This window comes from Uranotaenia lowii, chromosome 2 (genome assembly GCF_029784155.1).
Source record: "Uranotaenia lowii strain MFRU-FL chromosome 2, ASM2978415v1, whole genome shotgun sequence".
Classification (NCBI taxonomy): domain Eukaryota; kingdom Metazoa; phylum Arthropoda; class Insecta; order Diptera; family Culicidae; genus Uranotaenia; species Uranotaenia lowii.
The window spans coordinates 281934899-281962887 of NC_073692.1; the positions used below are offsets into that span (position 1 = coordinate 281934899).

General features: G+C 37.6%; 1 protein-coding gene across 1 annotated transcript in view; it reads left to right on the plus strand.

The window, feature by feature from the left end:
- The window catches only part of LOC129742442 (receptor-type guanylate cyclase Gyc76C-like), a 297360-nt gene that overhangs the window by 55270 nt on the left and 214101 nt on the right, over nt 1–27989 (plus strand). The window contains exon 2 of the mRNA XM_055734340.1: nt 25999–27961. The gene's annotated coding sequence lies outside the window, so the exon portion shown is untranslated. The remainder of the gene's footprint in view (nt 1–25998; nt 27962–27989) is intronic.

Genomic DNA, 27989 nt, shown 5'->3' on the forward strand with positions numbered 1-27989 from the left:
GGTGTTCGGCTTCATAAAGTAAGAAATTGAAAAATTCCTTGAATGGTATTTAAAAATTTAGCCCTTTTGAATTTGCTAGCTGAGATTATGAGCTTCTTGCAAGAGCCACCTCGAATGCCCGGGGTGTTGCGCAGTGGTTTGACACGCCAAATAGATGTTAGAATGTAAACAGTTTTTTTAATTCGACTCACATCAAATATTTTAAGGAATAATTGGAAAGCAAACGATATTTTCCTGAACTTCCAACTTCTGTTTCCATGAAAAAAATTAGAACAAAATTCAAAACAATTAAATCTGAGTAGGTATATGGTTCCCAAGCAATAGAAAACGATTCCAAAACTCAATTAATTATGTATTGTATATACTAAAGTCAAAATAGCCATCGATCTAACAATTTTCAGATAAGAAAAACATCTTAAGTCTTGTGAAATGCTTAATTTAACTTAGTTTTTTTCAATATTTCGAACCACTGTGTTCAGTAGGAGACCACGTGGCTTTTGCTCGGCAGACTGCAATGCAAATGCTGTTCGCACGCATACCAATGTACCTTCGATTCATGGTTCCCAAATAGCGATTTTTACATTTAAAATGCTTGGATATGACTTTTAGTTAGTCGAATCACTTATGTTCTCCAACTTATTTCGAAGCTTAAGTTGATAGCAACGGTCTTATCATACAACCCAATTAGTATGAAAACATTTGTGCGTAGTTTTAAATGGAGTTTTAAAGAAAACATCAGCCCAAAAATACCTCTTTAATGAACATGTATTTTTTCCAGCTTCCAACACTGGTGGTGTTTTTCGATTAAAGTTGCATGCCAAGAAAAGGAACAAAATTAGTTTTAAATTTTTATTCAAAACCTAAATAAATATTCACTCTTTAGTCTTTCTAGTATTTTTTGATTTTTTGCCGAGTTTAACTGTAGGCATGAGTATCTATTGCAAATTTTTCAAATGAATGTCCGCGTTTGAAAGCGCATGTGAATTTAACAGTTGCACTAGAAAGGTGAGTTCATCTGATTTTCATACGGTGATTTCGAACATAATTTCCTCGGATGCAGATCGGAAAAAAACAACTTCTTTATTAAAGTACAAACAATCAAAAAATTCGGTATGCACAGATTTGAAACAAATTATTCTCTTCGCAATGAAAATATATTCAAAATTTTTTAAGCTCAATTTGGACCTGAAAAACATCAAAAGACAAGTTGGCATGCCAAGAAAAGGACCATGCCAAAATAGGGCTCACTTACCCTCTTCAAATTTTTTGCATTATACAAAGCATTGTTAAAAGAACATTTAGTAATTTTATCGTAGAAAAATATTAAAAAATGAGCCGGTGACGGAGCACTTTCGAGGATGCCTTTTAGAAAACAGGATTTGCGGTGGACACTGTATCTCAGCACAGAATCATCTGAAGTCGAAAAATCAGAGCAAAATATTTTTAATAGATGATTTTCTGGACCCCAACGTTTTTATTTTACTTAAAAAAAAATTTATAAAATTTTTGTGGCTACGATTTTACACGAAAAAGTCCGCCATTTTTTATTTGTAAAATCTCCCCAAACTAAAAAAAAAGAAAAACGTTGGGGTCTGGTATTTTATATGTAGAAAATATGTTCCAAATTTGAAAAGAATCGGATAAGTTGTTTTCAAATGACGATGTCCACGGACTTTAAAAATGTGCTTTCGAGAAAAACGCGTTTGAAGTTTCTGCTCTTGCTTTCTTGCAGTATTAGAAAGGAGGAGATAAAGGCCTATAATTTCTACAGTTTTGCTTCAATTGACTTGAAAATTTGACACAACATTCTTGAAATGTTTTACAATAAGAAAATAAAAAAATAAAAAAAAACGATTTTTTGAAAGTGTTAGACCCTACCCCCCCCCCCCCCCCTTAAAGAGATATTTCTCACAATCCCATCCCATGCAAAACTTGGTTCTATTGCTTCCGAGCTATGCAAAAAAAAGGGAGCCACTCTCCTTCCTTCCTATTTCTCCGCTGGAATAGGCGAGGGGTTTCAGCTAATCATAGAAACATTTTCTGTATTCGAATACACTACCATGATTTGGTTCCATTTACTTGATTAGTTCTCCTGCTATGCTAAAAATTGCATGAAACTCCCAACTCTTCCTCAGCACTATCTTCCCACAGGAAAGAGGGAGGGGTATCAAATATTTAAAGAAGCTTTTCTTTTACCCAAAAACCCTTCCACGCCAAATTTGGTTCCATTTGTCCGAATAGTTCTCGAGTTTTGCAATAAAATTGTATGAAGACCTCTCAAACTATAATAGAAACCTTACACGGACTCATTTATACCAACCAAGTTTCGAGCAAATCGGTGCAGTAGTTTCCTAGTCTATGGGGAACAGACAGACAGACAGAAAAACATTTTTTAAGATTTAAAAAAATCTATAAAATGTAGGGATCAGATAGGCTTAGTTATATTTTCAGGAAGATAAGGAGGCCAAAGATGATTATGTCAGATATTTTCGGAGAACCCAACAATAAAGACGTGAAACCAAGAAGCATCTTTTGATCAACCGGCATCCTGCAGTTTGTCAGAAGTGGGATAAGAGAACGCCGTTAAACATGGTACTGGAAAAATTTAACGACGGAGACGACCGAAACTTCTGATCCGGAGGTACCTGTACTGGAAACTCTTGGAGGATTTTGAAACGTTCCGGATGCTCTGGTAAGAGCTGAAGTTTGCAGTTTTCCAGGCGCCGGCGCTGCCAAGATGGCAGGCAGTGGTGGAGCTAGAGATCGCCGATGACGTTTGGTCGTCAGCCAGAAGATGCGAGGAGCATCCCAGTATAAGGTAACGGATATTGAAGTGACGGCGCGAAAAATGTTGAAGTTTTGAAGCATATTCCTCCAGATTAAAAATAGGATGAAATTGGATACTCAATCTAAATTGTATGTGCACTTCGTATTTGTATTAAAATTTAATTAAAACACAGATCGTTGATACATCGCGAACGATGTATATGTCAGAATGGCCGAGCTGTAGGGATCAGATAGGCTTAGTTATATTTTCAGGAAGATTAGGAGGCCAAGGATGATTATGTCAGATGTTTTCGGAGAACCCAACAATGAAGACGTGAAACCAAGAAGCATCTTTTAATCAACCGGCATCCTGCAAAAAATGATTTTTTGTCAGTCTGTATGTTAATAGATATAGATTTTTAATTTGGAATACAATTTTTTGTCAGATAGCTCATACACATGCACTTAAACTTGCATACAATTTGCAATGTATTTCATTTAGCTATTTAATGTGATTTGCACCAAAAAGCTGAGCTACCATCTGCAGAATTTTGATTGGATGGTTGGACAAAATTTAAATAATCAGATAAACTATGGAATGTTTTAATCCTCCTAAAACATCTGTTAAATTTTGGAAGTAGTTTGAGATGAATGAAAGCCAGGGTCTTTCAGGTCGTCTATTTCACATGGCAAAAATATTTTATCCATTGCAAAATTTTTATTTATACTTACACTCCATATGAGAGAAAGTGTCAACAAATAAATTACTTTGTTGCCTCAACTCGCCACAAAGTAGGGGAAATAAGGGCATAACCCAAGTTACAAAAATATTATAATTTTCAAGCACCAGGATCTTAGCTTTTATGATCTTTTAATCATCTTGATCTATAATGTACGTACGCACTGCACCATGATATACACATTGCTCCTCAACTTTAACCAACATGATTTTTTTTTCACTAAAATCAATTTTAAAACGCGTTTTTACTTTAATTTGTTGAGTCGGGGCGAACAGAGCACAATTAATCAGGGCACGATGAGCCTTTTCTGCCTTGGAATCTAGCAGCGAATTTCATTTGATGAAGTCAACTCAATAATAGAGCTACAGCTTGACTTGTTTCATCTGACAATTAGGCCTATTGGTTAGATGTCGGAGAGGTAATCAGTAGGCTGGAGTTCGATTCCTGTTCGAGGAGATTTTTTTTTCATTTCTATTTATGATCGATTATTTTTATTGTTGCATTTTATGATTAGTAGCATCTTAGCGGGTGATGTAAAGCACCAAAAACATAATGTATGAGTGGGTGTGAATTGTTTGTATTCTACAAAAAGTCATACATTATTTTAGTGTTGCTTTGTTTGATGGAGCTACGTGGAGCTAGTGTAAAATGAATCGATCATGAATGGTAAATAAAAAAAAGTACCCACGAACCGGAATCGAACTCGAGCCTACTGATTACCTCTCCGACATCTAACCAATAGGCGGTTTCAGGATCCGAATTTGCATCACGATGAAAATTTGAATGTGGGTGTGGAATCAGGACTTGAGATCACGGACCAGAATCAGGTAATCAATATTCAGAACCTGAAGCTAGGATTCGTATTAGGATTCAGAAGAGGGGCGGGCTTATGAAATTGGGGTGAATTATGAACGTTATCCCACGTTGCTGATTCCATAGAATCAGGTTCAAAATTATGGACAAGAATTTAGCTAGAGATTTGGATGAAGGATCAGAATACATGATAAAGATCCGAAATTTCGATTTAGGGTTAAGATCCAAAATCAGGATCAAAATCCAGATAATCCGGGGTCGAAACCAGGATCAGAACCAGAATCAGAATCTAGGATTAGCATCTCCGATCAAGATTCTAAACCAGGAACCGGATATTAGTCCAAGATCAAGATAAAAATCAGAATCCCAGATCCAGGATATGGAATCCAGAACCATGATATGAGATCAGGTACCGAGAGCAGAATGTAGGATCAGAATTCAAAATGAAGATCGGGGTCAATTAGCAAAACAATAAGGATCCTTCGGCCACGATCTGGAATCAGGGTCCAAGATATGAATCAAAACACGGATTAAGATTTAGGATAATGATCAGGATTAAGGTTCAGAATCAAAAATCAGGATGCGATATCAGGATAGGAATCATATTTGGTACTGGTTCAGGATTATGATTAACACCATGAGTTTGGATCATGATTAGTAATGTAGATCAAGATGTTCCAGAATCGAGAGTAAGAAATATGATCCGGAATTCAAGATCCTCGATCAGGATCATATCAAAGATTAAGGCTTATAATTATGATCTAGAATCATGGTCAAAATCCAAAATAGTTATCAACGATCTGATATTGGAATAGAAATCAAAGGTTGTAACCTCCTACTCGGTTACAACTGGCATTTTGGGTATTTCGGTGGCAGTTTTGCCCTGAAAACAAAATTACAGTAAATGAAATTTACACGCAGTAAAGATGTTGTTTTATATAAAATTAGATTAATATTTGAAATAAATTGGGCTTTGAAATTTGAATAGGAGAATAGAGAATTTTTTTAGTGTAGGTTGACTTTACTGCTAGAAAATTGATGAGAAAATAAAAGCCGAGACACTAACCGCGCCAGACGCAATTCGCGCTACATGCGGAAACACTGTGGAGAATACATGGCCCAATCACAAGCGTCGACGTCACCGATTGGTCCTACCGAAGGAGGTGATAAAAGACCGACGCACCAATGGGTCGGCCTCTTATCCCCTTGGGAACGCGTCCGAGTGTCGTTCGGTAGTTGTGCGCGCCCTTTTTCCGCCAACACATTTCCAGCCAACCAAGTGTCGGTTCTGTTTTGGACCTTGGCTTTGGCGACTAGTGTAAGTAGTGCAAGGCACCGTAGCCAAAATAAGTGCCCGCGTCCCAAGAAGACCGAACAGCCGTCCGTCAACATACGGCTTTCAAGACACGCCGTCCGTCACCATACGGCTAAGGACATTTCCTGACCGTACGACAACACACGGTTCAGGAAAGATCTGAGAACTGCGGTTCTCCATACCAAACCCTCCCAGAGCCGTCGGTAAGAATCCGAGGCTAAACCAGAGGTTATCTCGAAGCCTGAGGCAGGCAGGCGTCCGCCATCCCGGTCGGAACCGTGCCGACCGAGTCCACGTGGAACCACGGCAGCGAGATCCAGCACCGAAGTGTCCGGCAGCATCTTCGGGTACCCGCAGCAGCAGCAGAATAGCAGTAAGTCAGAAGTTGGGGATTTTTGTGAATAAATTAGATTGTCTTTCTATAGTTTTTCTTGATTTTTCTTAATATAAATAACTTGAATTGCCCTTTAAAGATTTTGTTAACTTTATTGCGTGCGCCGAAATATCTGAAATACGGGTTGTAACAGGGGTGGGAGGAAGCGAATATCGAACAGGTAAGTGAGTGATTTCCTAGCTACGACGAGCCGACCCTGAGATTGGCTGGAGTCCTGAGCTAGTCGAAGGCCTAGTATCGAGGTTAAGTCCAGGAACATGAATTAAAAGAAGCTTTTGAATCAGGATATTAATTTAGGATTAGGGTCAGGATCAGGATTCAGTGTCCGGAATCAAAATTCAGAACCAGAATATAGGCAATCCCGGTATACAATTTCTCATGAGTTGAACAGAGAAAGCAATAGCCATCACTCCAATTTCACTCAATGAAAATTTGATTTTTTCATACTGATGTCTTATAAACTCTAAAAAAAATAAATAATTTTATTGATTGGCTATTTTTGAAATCAAACAACATTTGTTAATGATCGGTTGTATGTATCACTTACTCACAGCCTGAACCAATCACTCCTGATCCAAGACCAATCGGATTCGCCGTATGCATTGTTCATTGGTGATATTAGAATTTCCTGTTCCTGCCAGCAAGCATCATGTGAGGCGATCAGTGTTTTAGCGATGAACGATCGATGATCGGATAGGTCCTATAGCAATGAACAATACAACACGATTGCTGTCCATCCAGTTGCGGATTGCAATCAGGAACATTAATCGAAAATGAGTGATTTTCGGAACACTGAATGAAAAAATAGCAATAAGGTTAATTGAATTGTTTGATAAGTCGGTTTAACCGTCACCTAAAGTGAAAGTTTGCAGAACATTTCATCCTTATTTGAAAACTCAATGGGCTTTATGTAAAACTACGTTTTAAAATCTTTGTCAAGGATAAAATTGGATTACATTCGCTATACATAAGTTCATGAACACCGAATGTTGATGTTACAGTTAAAGTTGAACATTGTGATATATCATTAGTAAAAGCGTTTTTTTACGCTATTCGTCAAAAAGTAGTGCTAATTTCCTCTGTTTACCATTTGAGATAAGGGACACATTAATCTTCCTAAAAGTAGTTGCTTTCCGGCTTGACACCTACGTAGTTCAATAAAAAATTGCGGAAATTCGATAAATATGGTTGAACGATGGTGTTACAATGGCAGTTTTGTCAAGTGACTTATTTGACTAGTTCAAGGGGACAAATAGAGATAGGAATTAGCTCTAAACAGCATAATTCCACGGTGGTGGCGAATCGAATCCACACAGTGCGCAACGTTTCCCCGAATCGAAAAGACCGGTCGTTTTCCGAGTCCGAGCCATCAATTAGCATGTGGCGAACGTGCAAAAAGCGAAGCGAAGTGACGATCACGAAGAACAACCCATTTTTTTCTTCGAATGGCCACGGATAGGAGAGGTATTTGCTGCCTGCCTGTTTGGCATTCCCTTATCAGTAATAAACTGACATTGCAGGAACAAACACCAGCCGTTTCGTCGTTGGTTGTGCTATTTTTAGACTCGTTTGTATTTGGCCAAACAAGCAGCAGTCAGCCATCGAATGCAAAACACCAAACAGAAGTGGTCGTAGAATGTTTTATTTTTTGCATGGCTTACAGCTGAATGCTAAGTAGTAGGAACGAAAACGGCCACGTCGTCACCAGGCAGCGCTTGATCCAACAAGCCAAAACCCCAAACGGATCTAATTTTAGTTCAACAACAAGTAAACTGATCGTCGTCGCCAGCGAACAATCCCATGAAAGCTTTCGGTTTATAATCCCGGCCATTGTTGATGCGATTTTTGATGGCTTATTTGATGCCCAGGTACCTACTGTAGGTAGTTGTTCACGGGTTTGGTGGAAAGAGAAAATCATTCCCTGGAAGCGTTTACGGGTGCCAGATCGGCAAAAAAACCCTCAAGTACACGGTTGCCTGAAGTTGTTGTTTGTGAACGTCTCGCGATCTTTCTCCTGGTCCATTCCGCAAACTCATCCCCTGAAGCCCTAAAGTGTTGTGGTGGGCCATGTGAATAACAAAGCGATCGCTCGGAATCGCGCTTTTTGAGAAATTCTAAAACGGAGATTATTGCCTCGTGCCTTACGTGATGCGACTAGTGATAATATGGCCTTCGGCTAGTTTGCATAGACGTCAACAACGCGAGCAAGCAAACATCAGCCACGTTAGAGTTAGAGAAGAGTCCGGGCACAGCTCCCGCTTAACTGGGGCATCGAAGCTGCTCTGTCGTCCGTTGAAGCGATCTGGCTTAGAGATGGCCGAAAAATGATAACACCTACGACGACCGCGACGGATCGGTTCGGGACACTCCGAGAAATAGTAGTTTTCTAGGCTTTTGTTTGTACTCAGCTCACTTTACGTTTGATTATTATCTACACAATTTTCTTTGAATTCTAAAACCGTGGCGAAGTAGAGAAACGGCATGAAATTTTGAAATATGGTTGTGGTTATGATTCTTGTTTTTGAACGTGTTATTTAACGTGTTATTGTTAAAGGAAAGTCGGGTTGAATTTTTCATATTAAAAAGTCCGTTTTTTCAAGTTTTCTCATAGAATGTGTTCTAGGAAAACCTCCAATGAGTACACACGGAAAAAAAATTGAATGAGTTTTTTAAATATAGGGTCATGATACTTTTACTATGTCCACGATATAGTATTTCCTACCACGATTTAGTATTTGCTAAATCGCTATGTGAACTTATCTCATAGTAATTTCCTCGTGTCTAAATTACCATGGGCATGATATTTAGATATTGCAGGATTCGCGTTCTTGCAATTACTATGCGCATGGTCATCGTCTCTCGTGAAGTCGAAAATACTATATCCATGATAATTTTTCATTGTTTCTCTAAAACGAGCATCCCTTTCGACATTGTTTCAAAAATATGCGAGCCTGTAGTTCATTTCACATTCGGATTGAACAATTATACTATGTGCTCCGTTTGAATGTGTTTTGTTTTCTTTTCGGTCGTTTTTTCAGAACTGTTTTCTTTTTTTTTGAATTTTTATCGGAAGATTGTCATTCACCTCTTTCAGGATCGATGGCCTCAAAATGACTGGCAAAACATTCCAAAGCGGCGTGGAAAAACATTACGAGATTTGGCGATCTAAGCGTAGGTTGAAATCATCAATTTTAATATGCATATGAATTGATTTTTATAAATTTGTTTTGAGGAATATTCCAATTAATCATCAGATGTGTTTCGATCCGGCGTACTGCGCTTCACATGAAGTGAAGTTATGTTAGTGAAACACCAGTGATAAAATAAAAAGTAATATGAAAAAATTGCATTTTCAATTAATGGGTTCGCTTGAGTTTTCAAATTTCAATAACACACATTCGGTTGGATCAACACTTCCGGACCACTTTTAAGGCATCAATTCTCTAATCAAGGACTCATGCACCGGAATGAACCTAACATGATTCGCCACCTTATCCGCACAATAGTTGTTCTTGCTGTTTATCGCCTGAACTATCGTTCCTGAATCCTGAAGTATTGGATTCTGGATTTTAAAATAGGCATACACGAACAAAAGCAAAACTTATCTTTTCGCACGAGCAATTTTTTTCCGTACGCTATTTTTGTTTGTTGTTAAATTAGACTGAATGATATTGGAAACCATGGAGATATACAGAAACGGTAGGTTACCACGATCGAGAATCTTTTATTCGAACGCAGTGCACTCTAGTGTCGACATTGCCTAGCTTCTAAAGAATCTAAACTGATTTACGAAGAATGAAACAGGAGTGTCCCGTCTGTTTGTATGTGTTCATACCATGTTGTATGGTAATTTTACTATTTGAATCAGACTAGCTATGCTTGTTTCTATCATAACACATACTGATTTTAAAATTGAACATATTAATTTTACTACGCACGCGAAAAAAAACGATAGAATCATTGACATTTTTAATATGAACGTAGTCGAAATTACTAAGGCTATGATCATTTAGTATCCGGGCACTTTATTTCGTTGATAGCTACGTTATTAGAGCTCGGATATTCAAAACTTTAGCAGCGTTGTGTTGGTTATGAAAAGGACTATCTTGCCTATTTTTGCCAGATTTTTAAGTTAATGTGTGTTTGAAATATTTACGATGCAAAAAGACATGGTAAAAATAATTTTGCACAAATTTGCGCCTTTTGCGCACTTTGCGCCTCGAAAATTCTTCATTGTCGACTTGAAAACTCATAAACTGATTTCTGATTTTTTTTTTGGGCAGAATGGTTAAGAAGTATAAGGAGCCACTCTAGCATCCACACGAAGTTCAAATCAAGCATCTGAATGGAACGCTTGATCTGAAATATGGTAAAAAGTCTATGGTAATTTGGGATAACTGAATGCAGACCCCTTAAAAAATGCAATTAGGGTAAGTGAGCCTTAATTTGGCATGCTCCTTATCTTGGCATGCCAAAATGCATTTTGGTAATTTATATGTCAAACATATGCCTAAAAATATAAAATAAATCAAACATAAAAGAAAATCGCATTTGTCTACATTCTGCATAGCCTTTGTCCGCAATTGAATCCAAATAACTGCGTAATAATTTTTTTTCACATGACAAACTGGAAGTAAAATTACGATTTTCGCAGAAAATCTGAAATGAACCTACCTTGCTAGTGCATCTGCCTTCTTCGGATCGATTTTAAAAACACACTTCCCTATGAAAAAATCACTAAAAAATACCGTTGGTTAAAGCAAAACGTGGCAAAAAATATAAAATTATAACCTATTCCAAACAACGTACATGTTTTATCTAAAATTGAAGAAAATATAAACATTTTTTTCGCCTAATCTTGGCATGAAATTCCACTAATTGAGGTTTGTATGTATGTGTGAGAACGAAATCAGCAGGCAGACGGTAGCCAGCAGCCGGCAGCCGAATCGTCGGCCGTTAGTGCACAGTGGTCTGGAAATTTGAAAGCCGGTCGAAAGTAAAAAGAATGATTTTAATAACTTAAAAATACCATAAATGTATTTTGGATTATAATCAATTTATTTGTCTCTCAAGCGTATTTGGCATCTTAGTTGGAATTGTAAAACCTTTGGTAAATTTCTAGAACTTTTCCTTTCAACAAAATTTACTTCTGAGCACGAAATCAACCGGATCCGGATCCGAATCGATATCTTGGATCTCAACCTTGAAGTTACTTTATCCATACCCAAAAAAATCTACATTTGGAAATAAGGTTCAACGTATTTTGATTTCATTTTATTTGTGCTGGAGATGAACATTTGCTGCATATGTGTGGCTTTGAAAGGAATAGTTACAAAGTTCAAATTATGACATTCTAAATATTATGTTTATTAAAAAAAGTAATTACATTACAATGTTGAAAAACTATGTTATTAAGTGCTAAATTTTATTGTTTTCAATTTCATGTGAATTCAAAAATAATATTTGACCAAGATTGTTTTATATTATGGATCACTGTACATCAGCAGAGGTGACGACGTTTGTTTCCCGTAGGAAAGGAATATGCGAAGAAAGCGCTGCCGAGTTTGGGTGATGATTTTGCATGAGTGCGAGTGGGATGCAGCTTGAATTTCACCTAGCTTTTAAATTTGCTGTTCGCTTCCATTGACTATAGTTCCCAAACGAACAAGTGAGATGCAATCTATTTCTATCAGGCTGGCTGGAGTGAGCGAAAGTTTGTCTTGTTTTGCTATCCGGGTGTACGAAAACGATTGCTAGAAAATTCCTAAGGGCGACATTTTAAATATGTATGATTGAAAGAATCGTTCGCTTACTTGAGTTTTAGCTTTAGCTTGCTTCTTGCCTCGGTCATAATGGTTTTTAAATTGTTTCTCCTCCTTTTATGGGAGTGGAATAAAAAAATATGAACATTCACTATCGTATGTTAACTTCAATGGAAACAGATCTATCATTATTTCATTTTAAAAAATTGAACAAACGATTTGTTTGTTCGGTTAATAAACATATTTATGTTAACCAATGAAATATTTTGAAACCTATTTGTTCTAGATCGTCATTCTGATAAAAGAAATTTTAAACACACCAAAAACTGAAACTAATAAGTGAAACTTTTTTACGTAAGATTATAATTCTGCACGCAAATATCAATTCTAAAAAATGATTGACAGTTTGTACTTTCGACTTTTTGAAAACAACACAGAACATTGTTGTGCTTCCTTCCAGGATATTATCAACGAATTCGTGGGGGCTGTTGTTGTATTAGTGAGCAAAATTTCTTCTAGAGGCGGCCAATTTAAGGAACTCATAAAGGGCCACAATTAGGAACGGGGGCCACAATAAGGAGCATTTCAATCAATAGTTGATCAGATTTATCTCAAATTATCCATCGCTTTAAAGCAAGAACACATTTTTACTACATTTCAGGCTAGTAAGCAATCATATTTGTCGAAGGACTTTTGAAGGTACATATTACAGGAAGACTACAATCATGGGAAATATAATCAACCATGCCTTAGAGGCCAAGTTCGGGTACATTCACCCTAATCCATTTTCGTCAGTCAAAAAGTGTTGTCTGACTAGTAGACACCAAGTAAATAACTAAAAGTGAATAGTTCCTTAGATTGCAATATGTGCAACCGGTTTTACGCAATGTGACAGATGTGTCCTGATGGACGAAGAAATTTATGTTAAAACCGGATTTAAGAGATCAAATTTTTCGAGATGCCTACTCATGAAAAGGTTCCAACCAGATTCCAATTGACTTTTCCAGATGAGTTTGTGTAAAATATCATGATTTTGCAAAGGTTTTACTTCTGTGGTAAGAATAATAGATCAATACATGACTGACACAAGTGTGCAAAGATAAAAAAGAGCTTTAATGAAAAAGTAAGATTATTTCATGAAATCATTGATGAATAATTTTTTTTTATATTTTTATATTAAATTTCATATTAACACCTTCATTTCCTTCATAGAAAGTTTTTCGATCAAATGAATAGTTTTTAAAATACAATCGGTTGTAACTGCCCGGATACTAAATTCTATTCTATTCTATATTTTTTATTTATAGAGGATTTTAACCAACTTGGTCATTCGTCCTCTTTAGAAAAGTTTACATTTTTAACTTATGTCTAGAGTTTTTGGATGATTTTGGTACTTCTTAAAAATTGTAGTAGGTTGTCCTCGTTGAGCAAGTCCAACGCCCTCGATACGGGATACTAAATGATCATAGCCTTATGCGCAGAAAAAATCAGTAAAATTACCATGAGTGTAGTATTTTTAAGAACAGCCGCTTTGTCTGTTATTTAACCGATCAATCTCAGAAGAAGCTTTTCCGAGCCTTTGGAAAACCGCGTCAATTGCATCGATTCATAAGTCTGGAAATGCACATCGGGTGGAGAACTACCGACCGAAGTCAATTCTCTGCTGTTTTTACAAAGTGCTAGAAGTCCTAATGTACGAAAGGTTTTATGCGGCAGCTACTCCGTTGCTTACCGAGGTACAGCACGGTTTTATTAGGAAAAGATCAACGTGGTCTAAGTTTAAGCGCTCCAGCTCGCCGACTGCGTCACCAAACCACCTTTTGGATACCAAGAAGCAGAACAGTATTTGGACAAAATCACCCGTTGAATCGATGCTGTCAAGTTTTCAACGAGGTATCGCACTTGTTCGACTTTAATGTTTCAAAATCTGTGTTCAAATGTGCAATCCGTGACGTTACCTAGTTTTAATTATTTTGTAATCTTATTTTTATATTCTGTCTGTATGACAGCAGTCAAAGACTTCAAATAAATAAAATAAAATAAAAAAAAAACAAATTATTATTGACTCAAAAATATGGTTGCGTGTTGTTCATTTGAACCACGGATTTAGAATTTTAATATGCTTCTCTTTTGAGTGTAGTGACTATTTAATTTTTTTGTCGGTTGGTTTTATATCTATCTTGATGGTTGTTTCAAAAGCTAACGTTTAAATCTTAACTTTTTTTTTTCTAAAAATCAAAAACTATCAACTTGTGTAGGAAAAAAGTGTAAAATTGATCACTTATAAATCTCCAGAAAACTCAAAAAAATATTTCATACTAAATCTTTCCATAGATCGGTAGCCTCAATTAAAAGTCGTATATTGATGTGTAACACATGTTATTTGAGCATATAGAATCAAAATTTTTAGCTGATGTTTGCACCATTTTCGATTATTCTGCTTCATTTCCATTCAAGTTTTGCTATGCTCAACTCGCACACAACATTCCACGTGGTTCCATGCATGGTGTTCACATGGCAACCGTCACAAATCCCAGCGATTGTGCTGTAGCTAAAATAACTCTCATTGCTTTAATGGGTGTTAAATAAAAAATGAGATTTTTTTCAATCACATTTTAAAAAAAAATGTTATTTTTTTTCATCGATTTCAGTATTTTTTTATTAATAACATAATGTATTTTCTTCAAAAAAATGTCAGTGAATGTTTGAATAAGGGCCGTGGTCTGATGTTCGACGCAACTTTGTCGCGATGCTCTCATAAGAACGTTGTACGGCACTTACGTCCATTTTCCGGATACAATTCCGGATTCTTGTAGTCAGTTGCTTCGTGTCCTTGGCCCTCCAATTGTTTTTATACACTAGGGCACTGAGTGAGCCAAAGAAATCCTCTATTGGGCGGCACTGGGGCAAGTTTGTTGGGTTACGATCTTTCGGCACGAACGGTATCTTTTTCTCCTCAAGATACGCCAGCCAGCCAGAACGAATGACGTCCCGCGGTAATTTTTGGTCATCCACCGACACTGTGATTTAACCGTCTCAATCTGCTCCTCCGTGTACTCCGGCGACCTCGTCTTCTTCCTGCAGACGATTCCTTCCATCTTGAGGGTACGATGGATCAATAACCATATTTCCGACCGGCGTCACACAGGCTGGTTGCGTCCTTGTTGTCAAACAGCTTCTTTAACCATGTCTTCCTCTGCTTCGTCATTCTCGTCACCGGACGACCTTCCGCTCTACGTTCAGGGAACCCAGGATACGATATACCGTACTGACAGATACATTTTCTTCCTTAAAATGGGCCACCGTGAACTTTTTTCCTTGCTGGAAATGCGTTTCGTAGAACCGTACAATGCGTTCGCGGAGCACGTGCTGTTTCGACGCCATCTTTGCTTTGACTTAATTCAAACTAGCAAAACCAAACACGCCTACTGTTTCTAGGGAGCCCAAAGAACAATTTTCTTGGAGAAAGAAAATTTTACGTTCTTTATTTGAGTTACTGGGAGGTATTGAAAACATTCTCATTTTTTATTTAACACCCGTTATACGAGTTTAATCCTGTTCTATCTAAAGTTGGCGTGACGCTTTCTTCCAGAATGTGCTTGACAAAAGAACGATCGGTCTGATTTTTGAACTGGCAATTTTTAAAAGATTCTGCAGAAAATATCAGTAATCTTACTTTTATTTTTGTTCAAATTTATCCACTTCTCGTATAACTTTTTTATCTGATTGCAAATCGCCTTCAAAGATTTGGTAGAGACGTAATCTTTCCAAGATTTTTGGAGTAAACAAGAGACTTCCCGAATCGCTTTCTTCCTTGCAAATTTTGGTTTTCCTTTGCTCATTATCACGCTGTGTTTATATTCTAAAATTTGTAACACTTCACCACACGATGGAAGGATACCCCTCTGGAATACTTTTTTGGCCGACCGACCAACCAAATTACATTTTGAACGGACATTAGTCGCGAAAGGATACAAACAAAGTCTGTAAACAAGAACGCTAAGAACGGTAAGACTAAAGACGGTCACCATGAGAACACCATGCATGCAAGTACGTGGGCATGTTGTGTGCAAGTTTAGCATAGTAAAACTTGAATGGATATTAAGCAGAATAATCGAAAATGTTGCAATTTTACATTTTTTCCCATACAAGTTAATAGTTTTTTTTTAGAAAAAAAAAATGAAAAAACGGATTTTTGCACCAAAACTTCTAGCGCATGCTGGAAATTCGCTCAAATTAGTTCGAACTTGGCCAGAGTACATAGAAATGAATAAGGATCAATCCCTGTAAGTGACCATGCAAAACACTGAATATAAATAAATTTAGGAGCAATACTTAAAATTCAACTTATGAAAAAACAACAATGCTGTTCTATTAAATTTCCAAGCAACCAAAATTTAAATCAATCCGCAAGTTTAAATCCAAAACGACATAAGCAAACGTCCGATTTGTATTATGAATTACAAGAAAACGTTGAATAACTAATGGAAGGAAGCTTTTTTCATCCACTTTCTTCATACGCGCCAATTATTTCACTGCAGTTATAATTTCATTTTTTCACTCTCGTTTAAAACCATGACAATTGTGTGGCTATTTTACAAACGTTGTCATATAAATTTTACCGTTTCTGCGTTCTAGTATTTTCAACCACGGCAAAGTATTGCATTAATTTAGTTAAAATGCGCATGATTAAGGTTGCCAGATTGCCCGGTTTTATCCAATCCCGGTTTTATTTAATACAAAATTTGACAAAAGTCCGGCCCGGCCCGGTTACCTAGATTTAGTAGAAAGAAGCCCAGATTTTCCCGGATTTATTCATTTTATTTGCCATAACAAACAAAAAAAACAAAATTTGTTGCAAATTTTTTTTATTTATGCGACTTAAACGGAATTTTTTGAGCAAGTTTTATGAAAATAACAATAAGATTTTTTTTCGAAAATCTATTATACAACTAAAACACTTTTGATGGAAACATAAATATTCAAGAATTTTTTTTTCTTTATTTGTCATGAAGTCATGAGTAATTCCTGGATTTTGACAAAATTGACGAATAGCCCGGATTTGTCCGGGTCGTGTATGTGCTGAAAAAAATCTGGCAACCTTACACATGATACATTGTTGCAATTCCTACGCACCTGGTGATTTTCGACATCTCGCAATTTTTGTTGTCGGAAATACTATGGTCATGATGATTTCATCTTAACTTCTATTACAACTAGCGTCCGCAAAGTAATTTCGCCATTGTGGTATAAATTCATATAAACAAAATACTACGCGCATGGGTATGATGATTTTACTATGGCTTCGGAGAACTTGGCAGAACTTTGAAAATATTCTTATTGTTTAAATCAATTAATGTTTTTATAATGTAACTCGCCGTTGCTCAGCGGGTGGGTGGTTTTTGCTGGTGGGTGGAGTTGGTTGAAATGAGTGGGATTCAGGGTCGGACTTTCTACGGGTTGTCAATCGCGCAGGGCTACTTTCTCTTGAGTAAAAGGGACTCAAACAGTGGTGTCCAAACGATGGAGTGAAAATAAAAGCTTATTACGAGTGGTACCTCGCATGTTACCAACCTTTATCGAATATTTACCAATCTTAAACAAAGATGCAGATTCTTAGTCCGGAACACTCCAGAGGGAGGCATGGGAAAACGATAAACATACGAGGGCAAATCAAACTATGGTTGTAAATCGTTCCAAATAAATACTTAGGCAGGATGGCTAGTTTTACAAAATAAGGGAAGAACATTTATTGGTTAATGCAGCCCAAGTTTCACGTCACATTCGGTACTTGCGGTTTCTGGAGAATCATAACCGAATTCTCGGTTTCTGGTCGTTTCTGGCAGATTCGCACCAATTTCGGCGTCCCGAAATGGTGATTGAATCCGAGTCATGCAGGTGATGTCTAGGTGCTGGTTGATCGGTGACTTTTTTGGGGTTATGTCCACCGAAGGTTCCTTTCCGTTCGCAATATCTCTGTGCCGCCTGTTTCGGGTTTTGGCAACAACGGGCATCCGAGGTAATCCTGAGGTTGGGTTTATAATTAGAGAGAAAAAGGTCCTTTGGACCTAACCAGATGGATTAATATACCTGTGACGACTTGTTTGTGGTTGTTTTACAATCTTTGACAATCTTTATAAACATTACATTTTTTTACCTTTTTCTTCACTGCGTTTTTTTAACTTGTTTCTGTGTTTCGTTGTTATAATGTTTTGAGGATTTTTTGCTGTTTAATATAAATACATTGTTTTAATTTTCTTCTAACAACTTGTCATTGCATGTGTTTTAAGGTTCATAACCTAGTTTTTACCTTGTCTCAACAAATTCGTTTTAACTGTTTCTATTTTCGTTGTTTTACCATAAAAAAGATATTTTCAACTGTCTTGAACGTAGGAAAAGTAATTATATTAATTTTAACCGCACATTTTCTTTGGAAAGACAAACTAACCGTACTATTTGTTAACAACTCTCACTTGTGTATTGAAAACCACTTTTAACTTGTCGTTTGTGATTGTTACTTCTGTTAATACGTTAGTTGTGACCGTTCTTCTGTTTTTAACCTGCAAGTTTAGTATATTATTAAGAATTTTTTACACCATTTTAACCTCAAATTACTATACTCTACAATCTACGCACGGCGCGCACTTCTTGACTTTAAGGCGTTCGCGAACAGAAAGGATCTGCGCTAACTAAGCCGACATTGAGCAAGCGTTAAAAAGTTCATCCGACCGCCACACTGTCATCCACGTCGGCAATTTTATTTGACGTGTGCGGCGTTGACCGGGTGGTAACACTTCCTCGCAAAAGGGGATTTTTTTTTATTATCTGACAATTTGCGCCGGGGGTCTTCAGATTTCCCCCAAAATTGAAAATTTGGTTCATTTTTGCGACTTAAAAACACATGTATTTTTTCAGATTTCTAACATTTTTATTTTTTGAGTTAGCTTCGGTTAGATTTTTTTGTAAATAAAAAATAACCATTTTTCAAAGCTACATAACTCTGTTGTTTCTCAACGGAAATTATAAAATAACACATCAAAATGCATTGAAATTTTATCAGCTTTCTAAATAAAATAGTTGAAAAAAATTAAATAATGACCTTCAACATGAAAAGTTGAAAATAAACTTTAAATGACGTCTAAAAGTACCGTCTGCACCACCGAATATTTTGCAAAAAATACCATTGTATAGCTCGATTCATGATGCAACTTTCATCTGAAGACACCAAAGTGGGCCATTAACACCTTGAAGAGTTATGAAAGATATAATGACAATAAATCTCTTTTTTTGCATCGAAAACAAACAATGGTCGAACAACTGCACTCACATATGGAGATAGCAAGCACTTCTAACAACATGGAAACAAAAGAACTTATCAAAGCTGGTAAAAAACACTATTTTTTCGTCCTTTTCAGACTGCCCCTACTCGCATAACAGTCCCATATGAATTTTCATCATTTTAGGTCAACATAAGGCTTCAACATAAAACACTACAACAAGAGGTTTTGTTCTAGAAATTTCGATAAAAAATATCAATTCGTGGCCGTCCTATATGAAATATACCTGAATAACAGTCCCATATGTAAAATACCACGGATTTTGTTACTTTTCAATGTTTCTTTCGGCGAAATAGTCTTTGGTTTATTGCTTCGAATCATTTAAACATTTTTTTAACTCACTTGATGTCGAATGATGCACACTAGTTTTCGAAGGCAGGTCTGACTTTCTTAGGAATGACTTCCTGAGCAAAAAACTATCGGATGCAATCAAAAATCGTAAAAAGATTCAACTTACAATGTGAAATTCATGATATTTTTTTGCAAAAGTATGTTTTTTTTCTGACCATTGCATTTGGAAGTTCAAAAATGATCAAATTTAAGTCTTAGAAAGTAGCTTGGTGAGAAAAATATATTTTGTTTGGGACTGTTATGCTTGATTGGAATTTCAAAAAGGTTTCAAATATGGTCGATTAACAGTCCCATAATGAATAAAAATGGTGCTCTCGACCTTACCAATAACCTAATTTCGAAAATTTCAGGTCTAACGATTTATTATGACAACCTAGAAACGATTTTCGTTTATGCTGAAAGTGGTCACAATTTAAAAATATATGCCAAAACAGAAAAAGCTGATTGTCTCACTTGCTTGTTTTTGTATATGGGACTGTTATGAAAGTAGGTGCGGTAGATTGTTGCAACTTAACTGACTTCATTTTATATCCAAAAATCTAATAACATATTCGTTTATACCCAGGTCACAACAAGTTATGCACATTTTACTGTCATTTCTAGAAGTTTATGCGCTAAGTTTTGCATTCGTAATTCCCCAGATTTGATTAATGGACGGTGGAACACTGAAGATTCGTGTGTGTGCGATCGATAAAGCAAAACACTGACGACGAATTATGTTCGTTCTTGTATGGTAAACCTTAAAACTGGGCGAATGTAGAAAACGAATACGGTAAAAGTATCATATTTTCATCATTTTACAGCCTGGGCTGGCCGTACTGAGCTCTTTGACTATTTCTACAACATTTGTGCCACTTTCTCATACTTTTTTGATCAATGAGAAAAGATTTTGGTGTCCAGTGCTTAGCTCCCGATATAAAAACTATGTAAAGCACGTCTATATTGCATTTTTTTTAATCACATTTTTGTGATCCCAAACACAGGGACTGAACCTTCTACTATTGGCATTGATTATGCTTCACAATGATCTTTGATCGAAAAATTAATAAGTTATATAGTATATGACCAGGTTGTAAAAGCAACATTCCCATTATTAGCTATATCACATTAACAATACGATACTCAGAATTTTGGTTAAAATTTAAAGTCAGTTTTGCTGCAAACACTCTACAAAGCACGAAAAAGTAGTGTTTTTTACCTGCTTTGGTAAGTTCTTTTGTTTCCATGTTGTTAGAAGTGCTTGCTATCTCCATATGTGAGTGCAGTTGTTCGACCATTGTTTGTTTTCGATGCAAAAAAAAAGAGATTTATTGTCATTGTACCTTTCATAACTCTTCAAGGTGTTAATGGCCCACTTTGGTGTCTTCAGATGAAAGTTGCATCATGAATCGAGCTATACAATGGTATTTTTTGCAAAATATTCGGTGGTGCAGACGGTACTTTTAGACGCCATTTAAAGTTTATTTACAACTTTTCATGTTGAAGGTCATTATTTAATTTTTTTCAACTATTTTATTTGGAAAGCTGATAAAATTTCAATGCATTTTGATGTGTTATTTTATAATTTCCGTTGAGAAACAACAGAGTTATGTAGCTTTGAAAAATGGTTATTTTTTATTTACAAAAAAATCTAACCGAAGCTAACTCAAAAAATAAAAATGTTAGAAATCTGAAAAAATACATGTGTTTTTAAGTCGCAAAAATGAACCAAATTTTCAATTTTGGGGAAAATCTGAAGACCCCCGGCGCAAACCCGTCAGATAATAAAAAAAAATCCCCAAAAGCCAATGCTTTCGTCCTACACGCTCATGTTTTTAGAACCATTTATGATTCTTAAATAACCATTTTACTGATTTTGCTTCAAAACCGCCAATTAGGTTATTTTTCAATTATATTTCTAGAAAGAATTTTAACCATTTCGGCAGTTCTCGAGCGTTAACCACAAAATGGTTGATAAAATTGGTATTTCTTCATCGCCATTTTGGAAATTATTGGCTTTTTGCATCAGGGTGTGGATAATCTGATGTGAAAATGGAATTATACGGCAAACATTCTCTGCTGAAGGTAAGTATTCAATAAATATAATATGCTAGATACTGGAAATTGAATTTGTGAATTGTTTCTTCCCCAATAGGATGCTGAAATTGAGGGTCCTACGATCATCCGGAATTTAAAGAAGTTGGTATGGCCATTTTCCTTCCGGAAAACTGAATCGGATCGAACTGTCGTTAAAACACCGGCCGTTGAGGAACCAGTGGATTCGTTCGTTTGCTGTCGGTAGGTAAAAAAAGCTGTCTTTGAATATCGGCGGGGCCCGCACTAACAACACAACCAATCTCCAAACCAACAGCAGCAGCAGCAACAAAGTCCCGGATGATGCGACGGCAGCCTGCAGCTGGTGGTTGCTTTAAAAATGTTCAACCAGATGCTAGCGAGTCGCAGGGAATGCGGGACGCGAATATTCAAATGATGGGTCAATTATTGCCACAGGGCCATCAGCAGAATAAGATGATCAGATCGCATCAAGACCAGCAGCAGCAGAAGCCCTATTCCAGGGGGGATTGTAACACAGGAGACGATGGGGGATCGAGGATGAAGTGGCCCGAATCGGGGAGGAGGAGGTGGTTTAGCTAATCATCGGAGGAATGACTGTCGTGGCCAGAGATACATGGGACTTCTACAAAATGTGCCATAAAAATTAATTTTAAACATTTTCACACTTATAAAACACAATCTGGTTAAAAATATAAATTACTGGATGTTAAAAAACCATGATTTTTCAATTTCAGATGCAACTGAATCGAAAAATAACTATTTTGGTAAAAATTCGAATTTAGTTTGAAAAATAACCATTTTTCAACTTCTCTGCTCTTGTTTCTTACGTTTAAAAAATAACCATATTCCTACTTCTCCCCGAAAAGACATTTTATGGGTTCTCATGGAGAACTCATAAAATGGCATTTCCCGGGAAAAGGTCAAAAATGGTTATTTTTGAATAATAAATGGTTTAATTGTTTCTAGCGTGTACGCCAATGGGCATCTCTTGTGAGAGAAGTGGCTGCGTAATGATTGGATAGGGAGGTGAAATGGGAGGAATCCTTTGAGAGCTTTTGAGTGGCGATTGTTATGACTGTTATGATTGTCAGGGTTGTAGGTCAAAATTAGGTAATGTGTCGAAGACACTTTAATGGATTGTAACGAACGGTTACAATAATGAGTTCTGCTGTTATGTTTTGCAGGTTTTCTGGAATTCAGAGGGCCAGTTGAAACCTTTCAATTTACGTATATGAAATTCAATGCATTTGAATTTAAAAAAAATCAAATTAATATAGCGTAAAATATATTATGCTGTAGTTTAATAATGTCATCTTGCATAGTTAATAATTTTACTATTTAAATCAAGCTCCTCATGTATACCAATCTCTATCATAACACGTACTAGTATTATTATGAAACATATCAATTTTTCATTGACAATTTTATTAGAACGCAGTCGAACTTACTCAGCCAAATTCAGCACATAGTGAAATAACTATGCGTGAGGTATTCTAAACAACAAAACATAATTGATTCAAAAATATGGTTGCTTGTTGTTTAAACCACGGATTTAGTAGTTTTACTACACTCAGAAAAATACTCTTATATATGCCATAAGATTCTCTTATGAAGTGGCGCCATAAGAAAAATCATTGAAATTCATAAGATTGTCTTGTGACGCGAATGAATTCTGAAATGAGCACCTACTCCAATAAGAAATTTTCGCTTTTCATAAGAGGGTCTTATGGAAACAGGAAATGTCACGTTTGATGAAAATAATTCAAGAAATTTGATGTTTAAAACTTTTATTTTATTATTTGGCCGACTTATTTCAAATTATATCGTGATCACTATCAGCAGCACATCAACACTCGGTTCCAATAAAGTTATTCGGTAGCAATCGGTCCTTTAATCATATTATTTTAGCCGGTGGGCAGCATGCTGAAAAGTAAACAAAAAAGTACTTGAGTAAATAAATGTTTTCAACGATCACAAAAAATGAAATTCTACTCAAACTTACCATTAAGAAGTGTAACCTTTAGGTTATCTTGCCCCGTTAAACCCCCACAGAGCAAGCCATATTAGAATGTTCCTTCTGAACACTCAAAGCTTTTAAGAGTCCATCAAGTAGTTCATCGACAATTTTCCGATGGAACTCACTTTAGTAGGGAAAAAATATGTAAGTAAGCGAGATTAGATTGGTTCAGCTAGTTAAAAATATAAATAAATAAGACACTCCAATTTAAAATGATAGCTAGGGAAAACATTCAGCAGATTTAAATTTAAAATTAACAAATACACACAAAGCTCAAACTCAACGAAACGGGAATGACAGCAACTAAACGTCAGTGGAAAGTGGAACGGATGTTGGGTTAGGGGGGGTTGCCAACTCATTGACAAAAGCCTAGAAGACTTCCTTTCCACCTGTGGCCACGCAAGCGCAAACACGCATTGAGCGCAAAGTTAACAACGTTTAATAAAAGTTAACATAAGTATTTTAGAAGTGGAAAGTTAAAGTGAGCTTCGAGATTATTTAGGTCAAGTGAGTTTATAAACCATTCCATAACAAGCACCCTTCCTAACCATAATTCCCATCTAGGACCCCTTTACATTTTGTCTGAAGATTCTGGCTAAATAAATCTGGCCATAGAATCCCGCCATAGTGGGTTCAGCAAAGCTTCCGTTCGTATGAGGCAAACGGGCCAGTGAGTCACCGCTTTTTAGTCCACCACTCTGCCATCGCCATCCTGAGTCAGGAGGATTCCAGGCAACGGATCCTACCAAGGCAACTCAACCAACTTCGGTTACACGTGGCAACTGGGCAAGTGAGCCGAAGCACTGGCCAGAAGGTCCCGAACATCCCGTGTCCATCCGCTAGTTGGATCCACCAAATTGCCGTCCCAAGAGGCAAATGATCCAACGAAAACAGTGGGCAACTACAGCGGAAAATCCCAAGCAACCCAGAGCCTACAGTAATCGATTGGGTTTCGTTGTTCTGTCGAGGAGCCTGCGGAGCGTAAGCGCTGCGGGCACCATCCAGAGCACCAGCTGGAATTTGGCATCCACCACAAAGACAACAATAACCGCCAAACCGACGCAGCTCGAACTGGTTCCAGAGGGTGTTGTTTGATCCCTTCAAACGGGTTCGTGAAAATTCATTCAACTACCCTCCGGTTCCATTGCTTCGAATGGTCAGTTGACCACGATTGGAAGCAAAGCGAAGTAGACCCGTTACGACTGGCCGGCACCAGCAGCAGCAGTCGAAGCAGAACACACCCTACACACCCACACTACACAGAGTAAGTTTGTAATACATGACAACATTTTGCTTTTTAAAATCATTTGTGTTCTTCCTTGAATATCCGACCAGTTCCCTTATAGCGAGAGCCGACCTTGAGCTCAAAAGTGTTTCTTAGACTCTAGCTGGCCCAGCAAAAGAGGCGTATGTAGCCCACCCCAGACGGTTGCCGTGGCTTGACCAGCAACTAGGGGCTATTGGCGACCTCCTTCCGAGTGAGCAAGTAATAGAAGATCGAAATTACATTTAACTATTACAAAAACTAATAACTCCACAACTAGTGAGTCCTTTATATGACGATGAAAAAACGGACTAATGGAATGAATGTGTGTATTTTTCACAATGCTGCTTCTTGTGTTTTTCCATAAGAACTTCTTATGAAAATTGAAAGAATTTCATAAGACTCTTATGAAACCCAGTTTTGCACTCTCAAAAGCTGTTCATAAGACGCATGTTATGAATATTATAATAAGAATTTGCCTGAGTGTATGCTTTTCTTTTGAATGTGGTTGATCTTCACAAATTCGAGTAATAAATATGATCAAATATCATTGGTAAATTTGAATAAATGATTAAAGTTGAAACTTGAGTTCAGAAGAAATATTATGGCTTACGAAGGAAAGTCAGAATTACTACTGGGTCGCAAAATGGAATCATTTTTCTGAATAGAAAGATTCCAGTAAGTATTAATTTTATAATCAGAATGATTTGAAATCATAACCCAGAATCACAATGCTCAGTGAAAAATTGTTTAGTTGATTTGTACAAGATGTGCAAAACAGCCCAAAAAACTTAATACTTATACTTTAGGAATTTCCACAATCTCAGATTAAAATTGAGGTTGACACTTCCCGAAAGGATTTGTCAACAGTTTTACTGCTTTTCAATCATCTCATACTTATCTATCCGTACACATATGACAAATCTTCCTTTAACCTCGTTCCAAAAAAGAAGGAAAAAATCCCGTTCATGGATTCCTCAATTACTCTATGAAACAGCGTTAAATTAACGCTTTTTATCTCACGCAAATAAATCTCCATATACGAAATTCACGTTTCAATTTGCAGCTCTCGCTGCTTCACAGTTCGTCTTGAACCAACCGAGGAGCTGCCTATATTTCACTTCACTCATATCTCTGTGTCTGACTGACTGTTTACTTTTTTTCTTGTTCGACTTTATTTTTAGCTCTCGCACATCTTCTTCTTGTTAGTCGTTATAAACCATCGCACCGCGCCCGGGTTTTCCACCCCCGCCCCCGGCTTGTTTCTGTTCCTGTTGTGGACGACTACCCCATATTAGGCACACATAGCTCGCGAGCATTCGCAAACAAGGATCCGCTGCGCCACCTCCGCCGAATTCCACCATCCATCGAATTCAACCGATTGACCACCACCACGTATGAAGCCCGGACAACACACGGGCATCCGTTTTGCGATTATTGTGGAATAACTCGGACGAGGGAGACGAAGGAATGTGTTGAAGGCGAAGGCGACAAAGCAGAGCAGGGAATCGGTAACGAGAATTTTACGGCCTCGCGCACAGTCGAAACTTAGCGCGCTCAACAACCGGACGGCCAGAGTTGTGTAGTGCGTCACTCGAGAATGATCTGATGATCTTGCCCGTTGCTTGTTGGTTGTTTGGTTCAAGTTGTTACTGTTGTTGCTGTTTTGTCCACTAACCACATCCTCCGAGAGTGCTAGAGCTCAGGCTGGACAAAAGTGAAGAAACAAAGTGGCAAACGAGAAGTCGTTGCGGGGTAATCCAAAGTGCGTGCCATTACACATCAATAGATATTGGCTTCAGCCAGCCAGAGATAAGAAGTGGCTCGAAGGGGTCAGTAGGAGAACGATCTTCTTTGATGAATCGCGCGCGCGGCTAGAGCTGAGACTTTTCGGCTTTTTTTTCCTACCTACTCTCTCGTTTGGGTTCGGGTCTCGGTCAATCCAGTAGAGAAGCGTTGAAGATTTTGTGTGCTACGCAATTTATTGCTCTCGACCGTGTTCAAGTTATCGAAAATAGCCTGGGTTTGGTCCAGAGGCCCCGGGATCAGTGCCGGCATAGACGGGGTGTAGTATGTTTTAATAAATAATCGAGCTTTTCAAAACACAAACACACGGTGTTAATTTAACTAATTCTCGTTCCGCGAAAAAGAAGTCACACAAGTCTCCACGGGTGGGTTCAGGTTTCAATCGGGCGGGAGAACTCGTTCGTGGATCTGGTCCGGCAACTCGGCAGCCAATCCGGGGGCAGTCTGGCCGCACCGCAGAAGAGAAGTGAGTGTGCTGTTTTGCAGTTTGGGCGTCTTGGGCGAGTAGTACGCAAGTAGAAGGTGCTGTGCTCAGAGTGTGTATGTGCAACGGGGTGGTGTTACCAGTTACAAACCGGGGGTCGCGCAGCACAGGAAGTAAGTCGCAAAAAGTCCAAGAAAAACGAAGAAGCAGCCCTATCGTCGTTGTCGTCGTCGTCGTCGTCATTGACCGGCAGCATCTTGGGTGCCCACCAGTAGCAGTAGTTCAAGTTGCGCGAAAAGAGCAAGATAGAGAGCTAACCAGTGCATTAGTGAGTTGTAGTGAAACAAATAAGCCGTGTTACGAGTCACGCATCTCCCATACGCCTCCAAACGTCTTTAGCGAAAAATTAACGACAAAGTTGCAACTCCGTTCATCGGGTAATAAAAGTAAACGATATCACAAGTGAGTGCCAAATTGTACCAGTAGCAGCAACGAAAATTAATCACGCAGAAGTACTTGGCGAAGGAAGGAATCGAATCTTCCACCCAAACCATTTATCAATTTGTGTTGCCAAGCAAAGAGCAAAGCAAAAAAAGTGCAACCTGTTGGCAAAAGTGCATCTTCTCAGAGTGCAAGAGCTAGGGTCGAGCGAAAATTCAATTTCAATTGCAGTTGGGTTATTACTTTACGACGAAATATATACGGAGCATCCTCGGTGGAATCTGTAGCAATTGTGCAAGAAGCGACGACCATTCTAGCCAGTTCCAAACTTTGTCCCGGGGTAACAATTCCCGGTTCTAACCATTTCATCTTTCCTACGAAAACCCCCTTTCCCCCATCATTGATCTGGAGCAACTGTCAAAACTGGCCGGGAACAACGCGGGAGCCATTTCGACAGCGTGGTTTTGAAGCACATGGTAAGTTTCACAAGCTCTTTGAACTAAT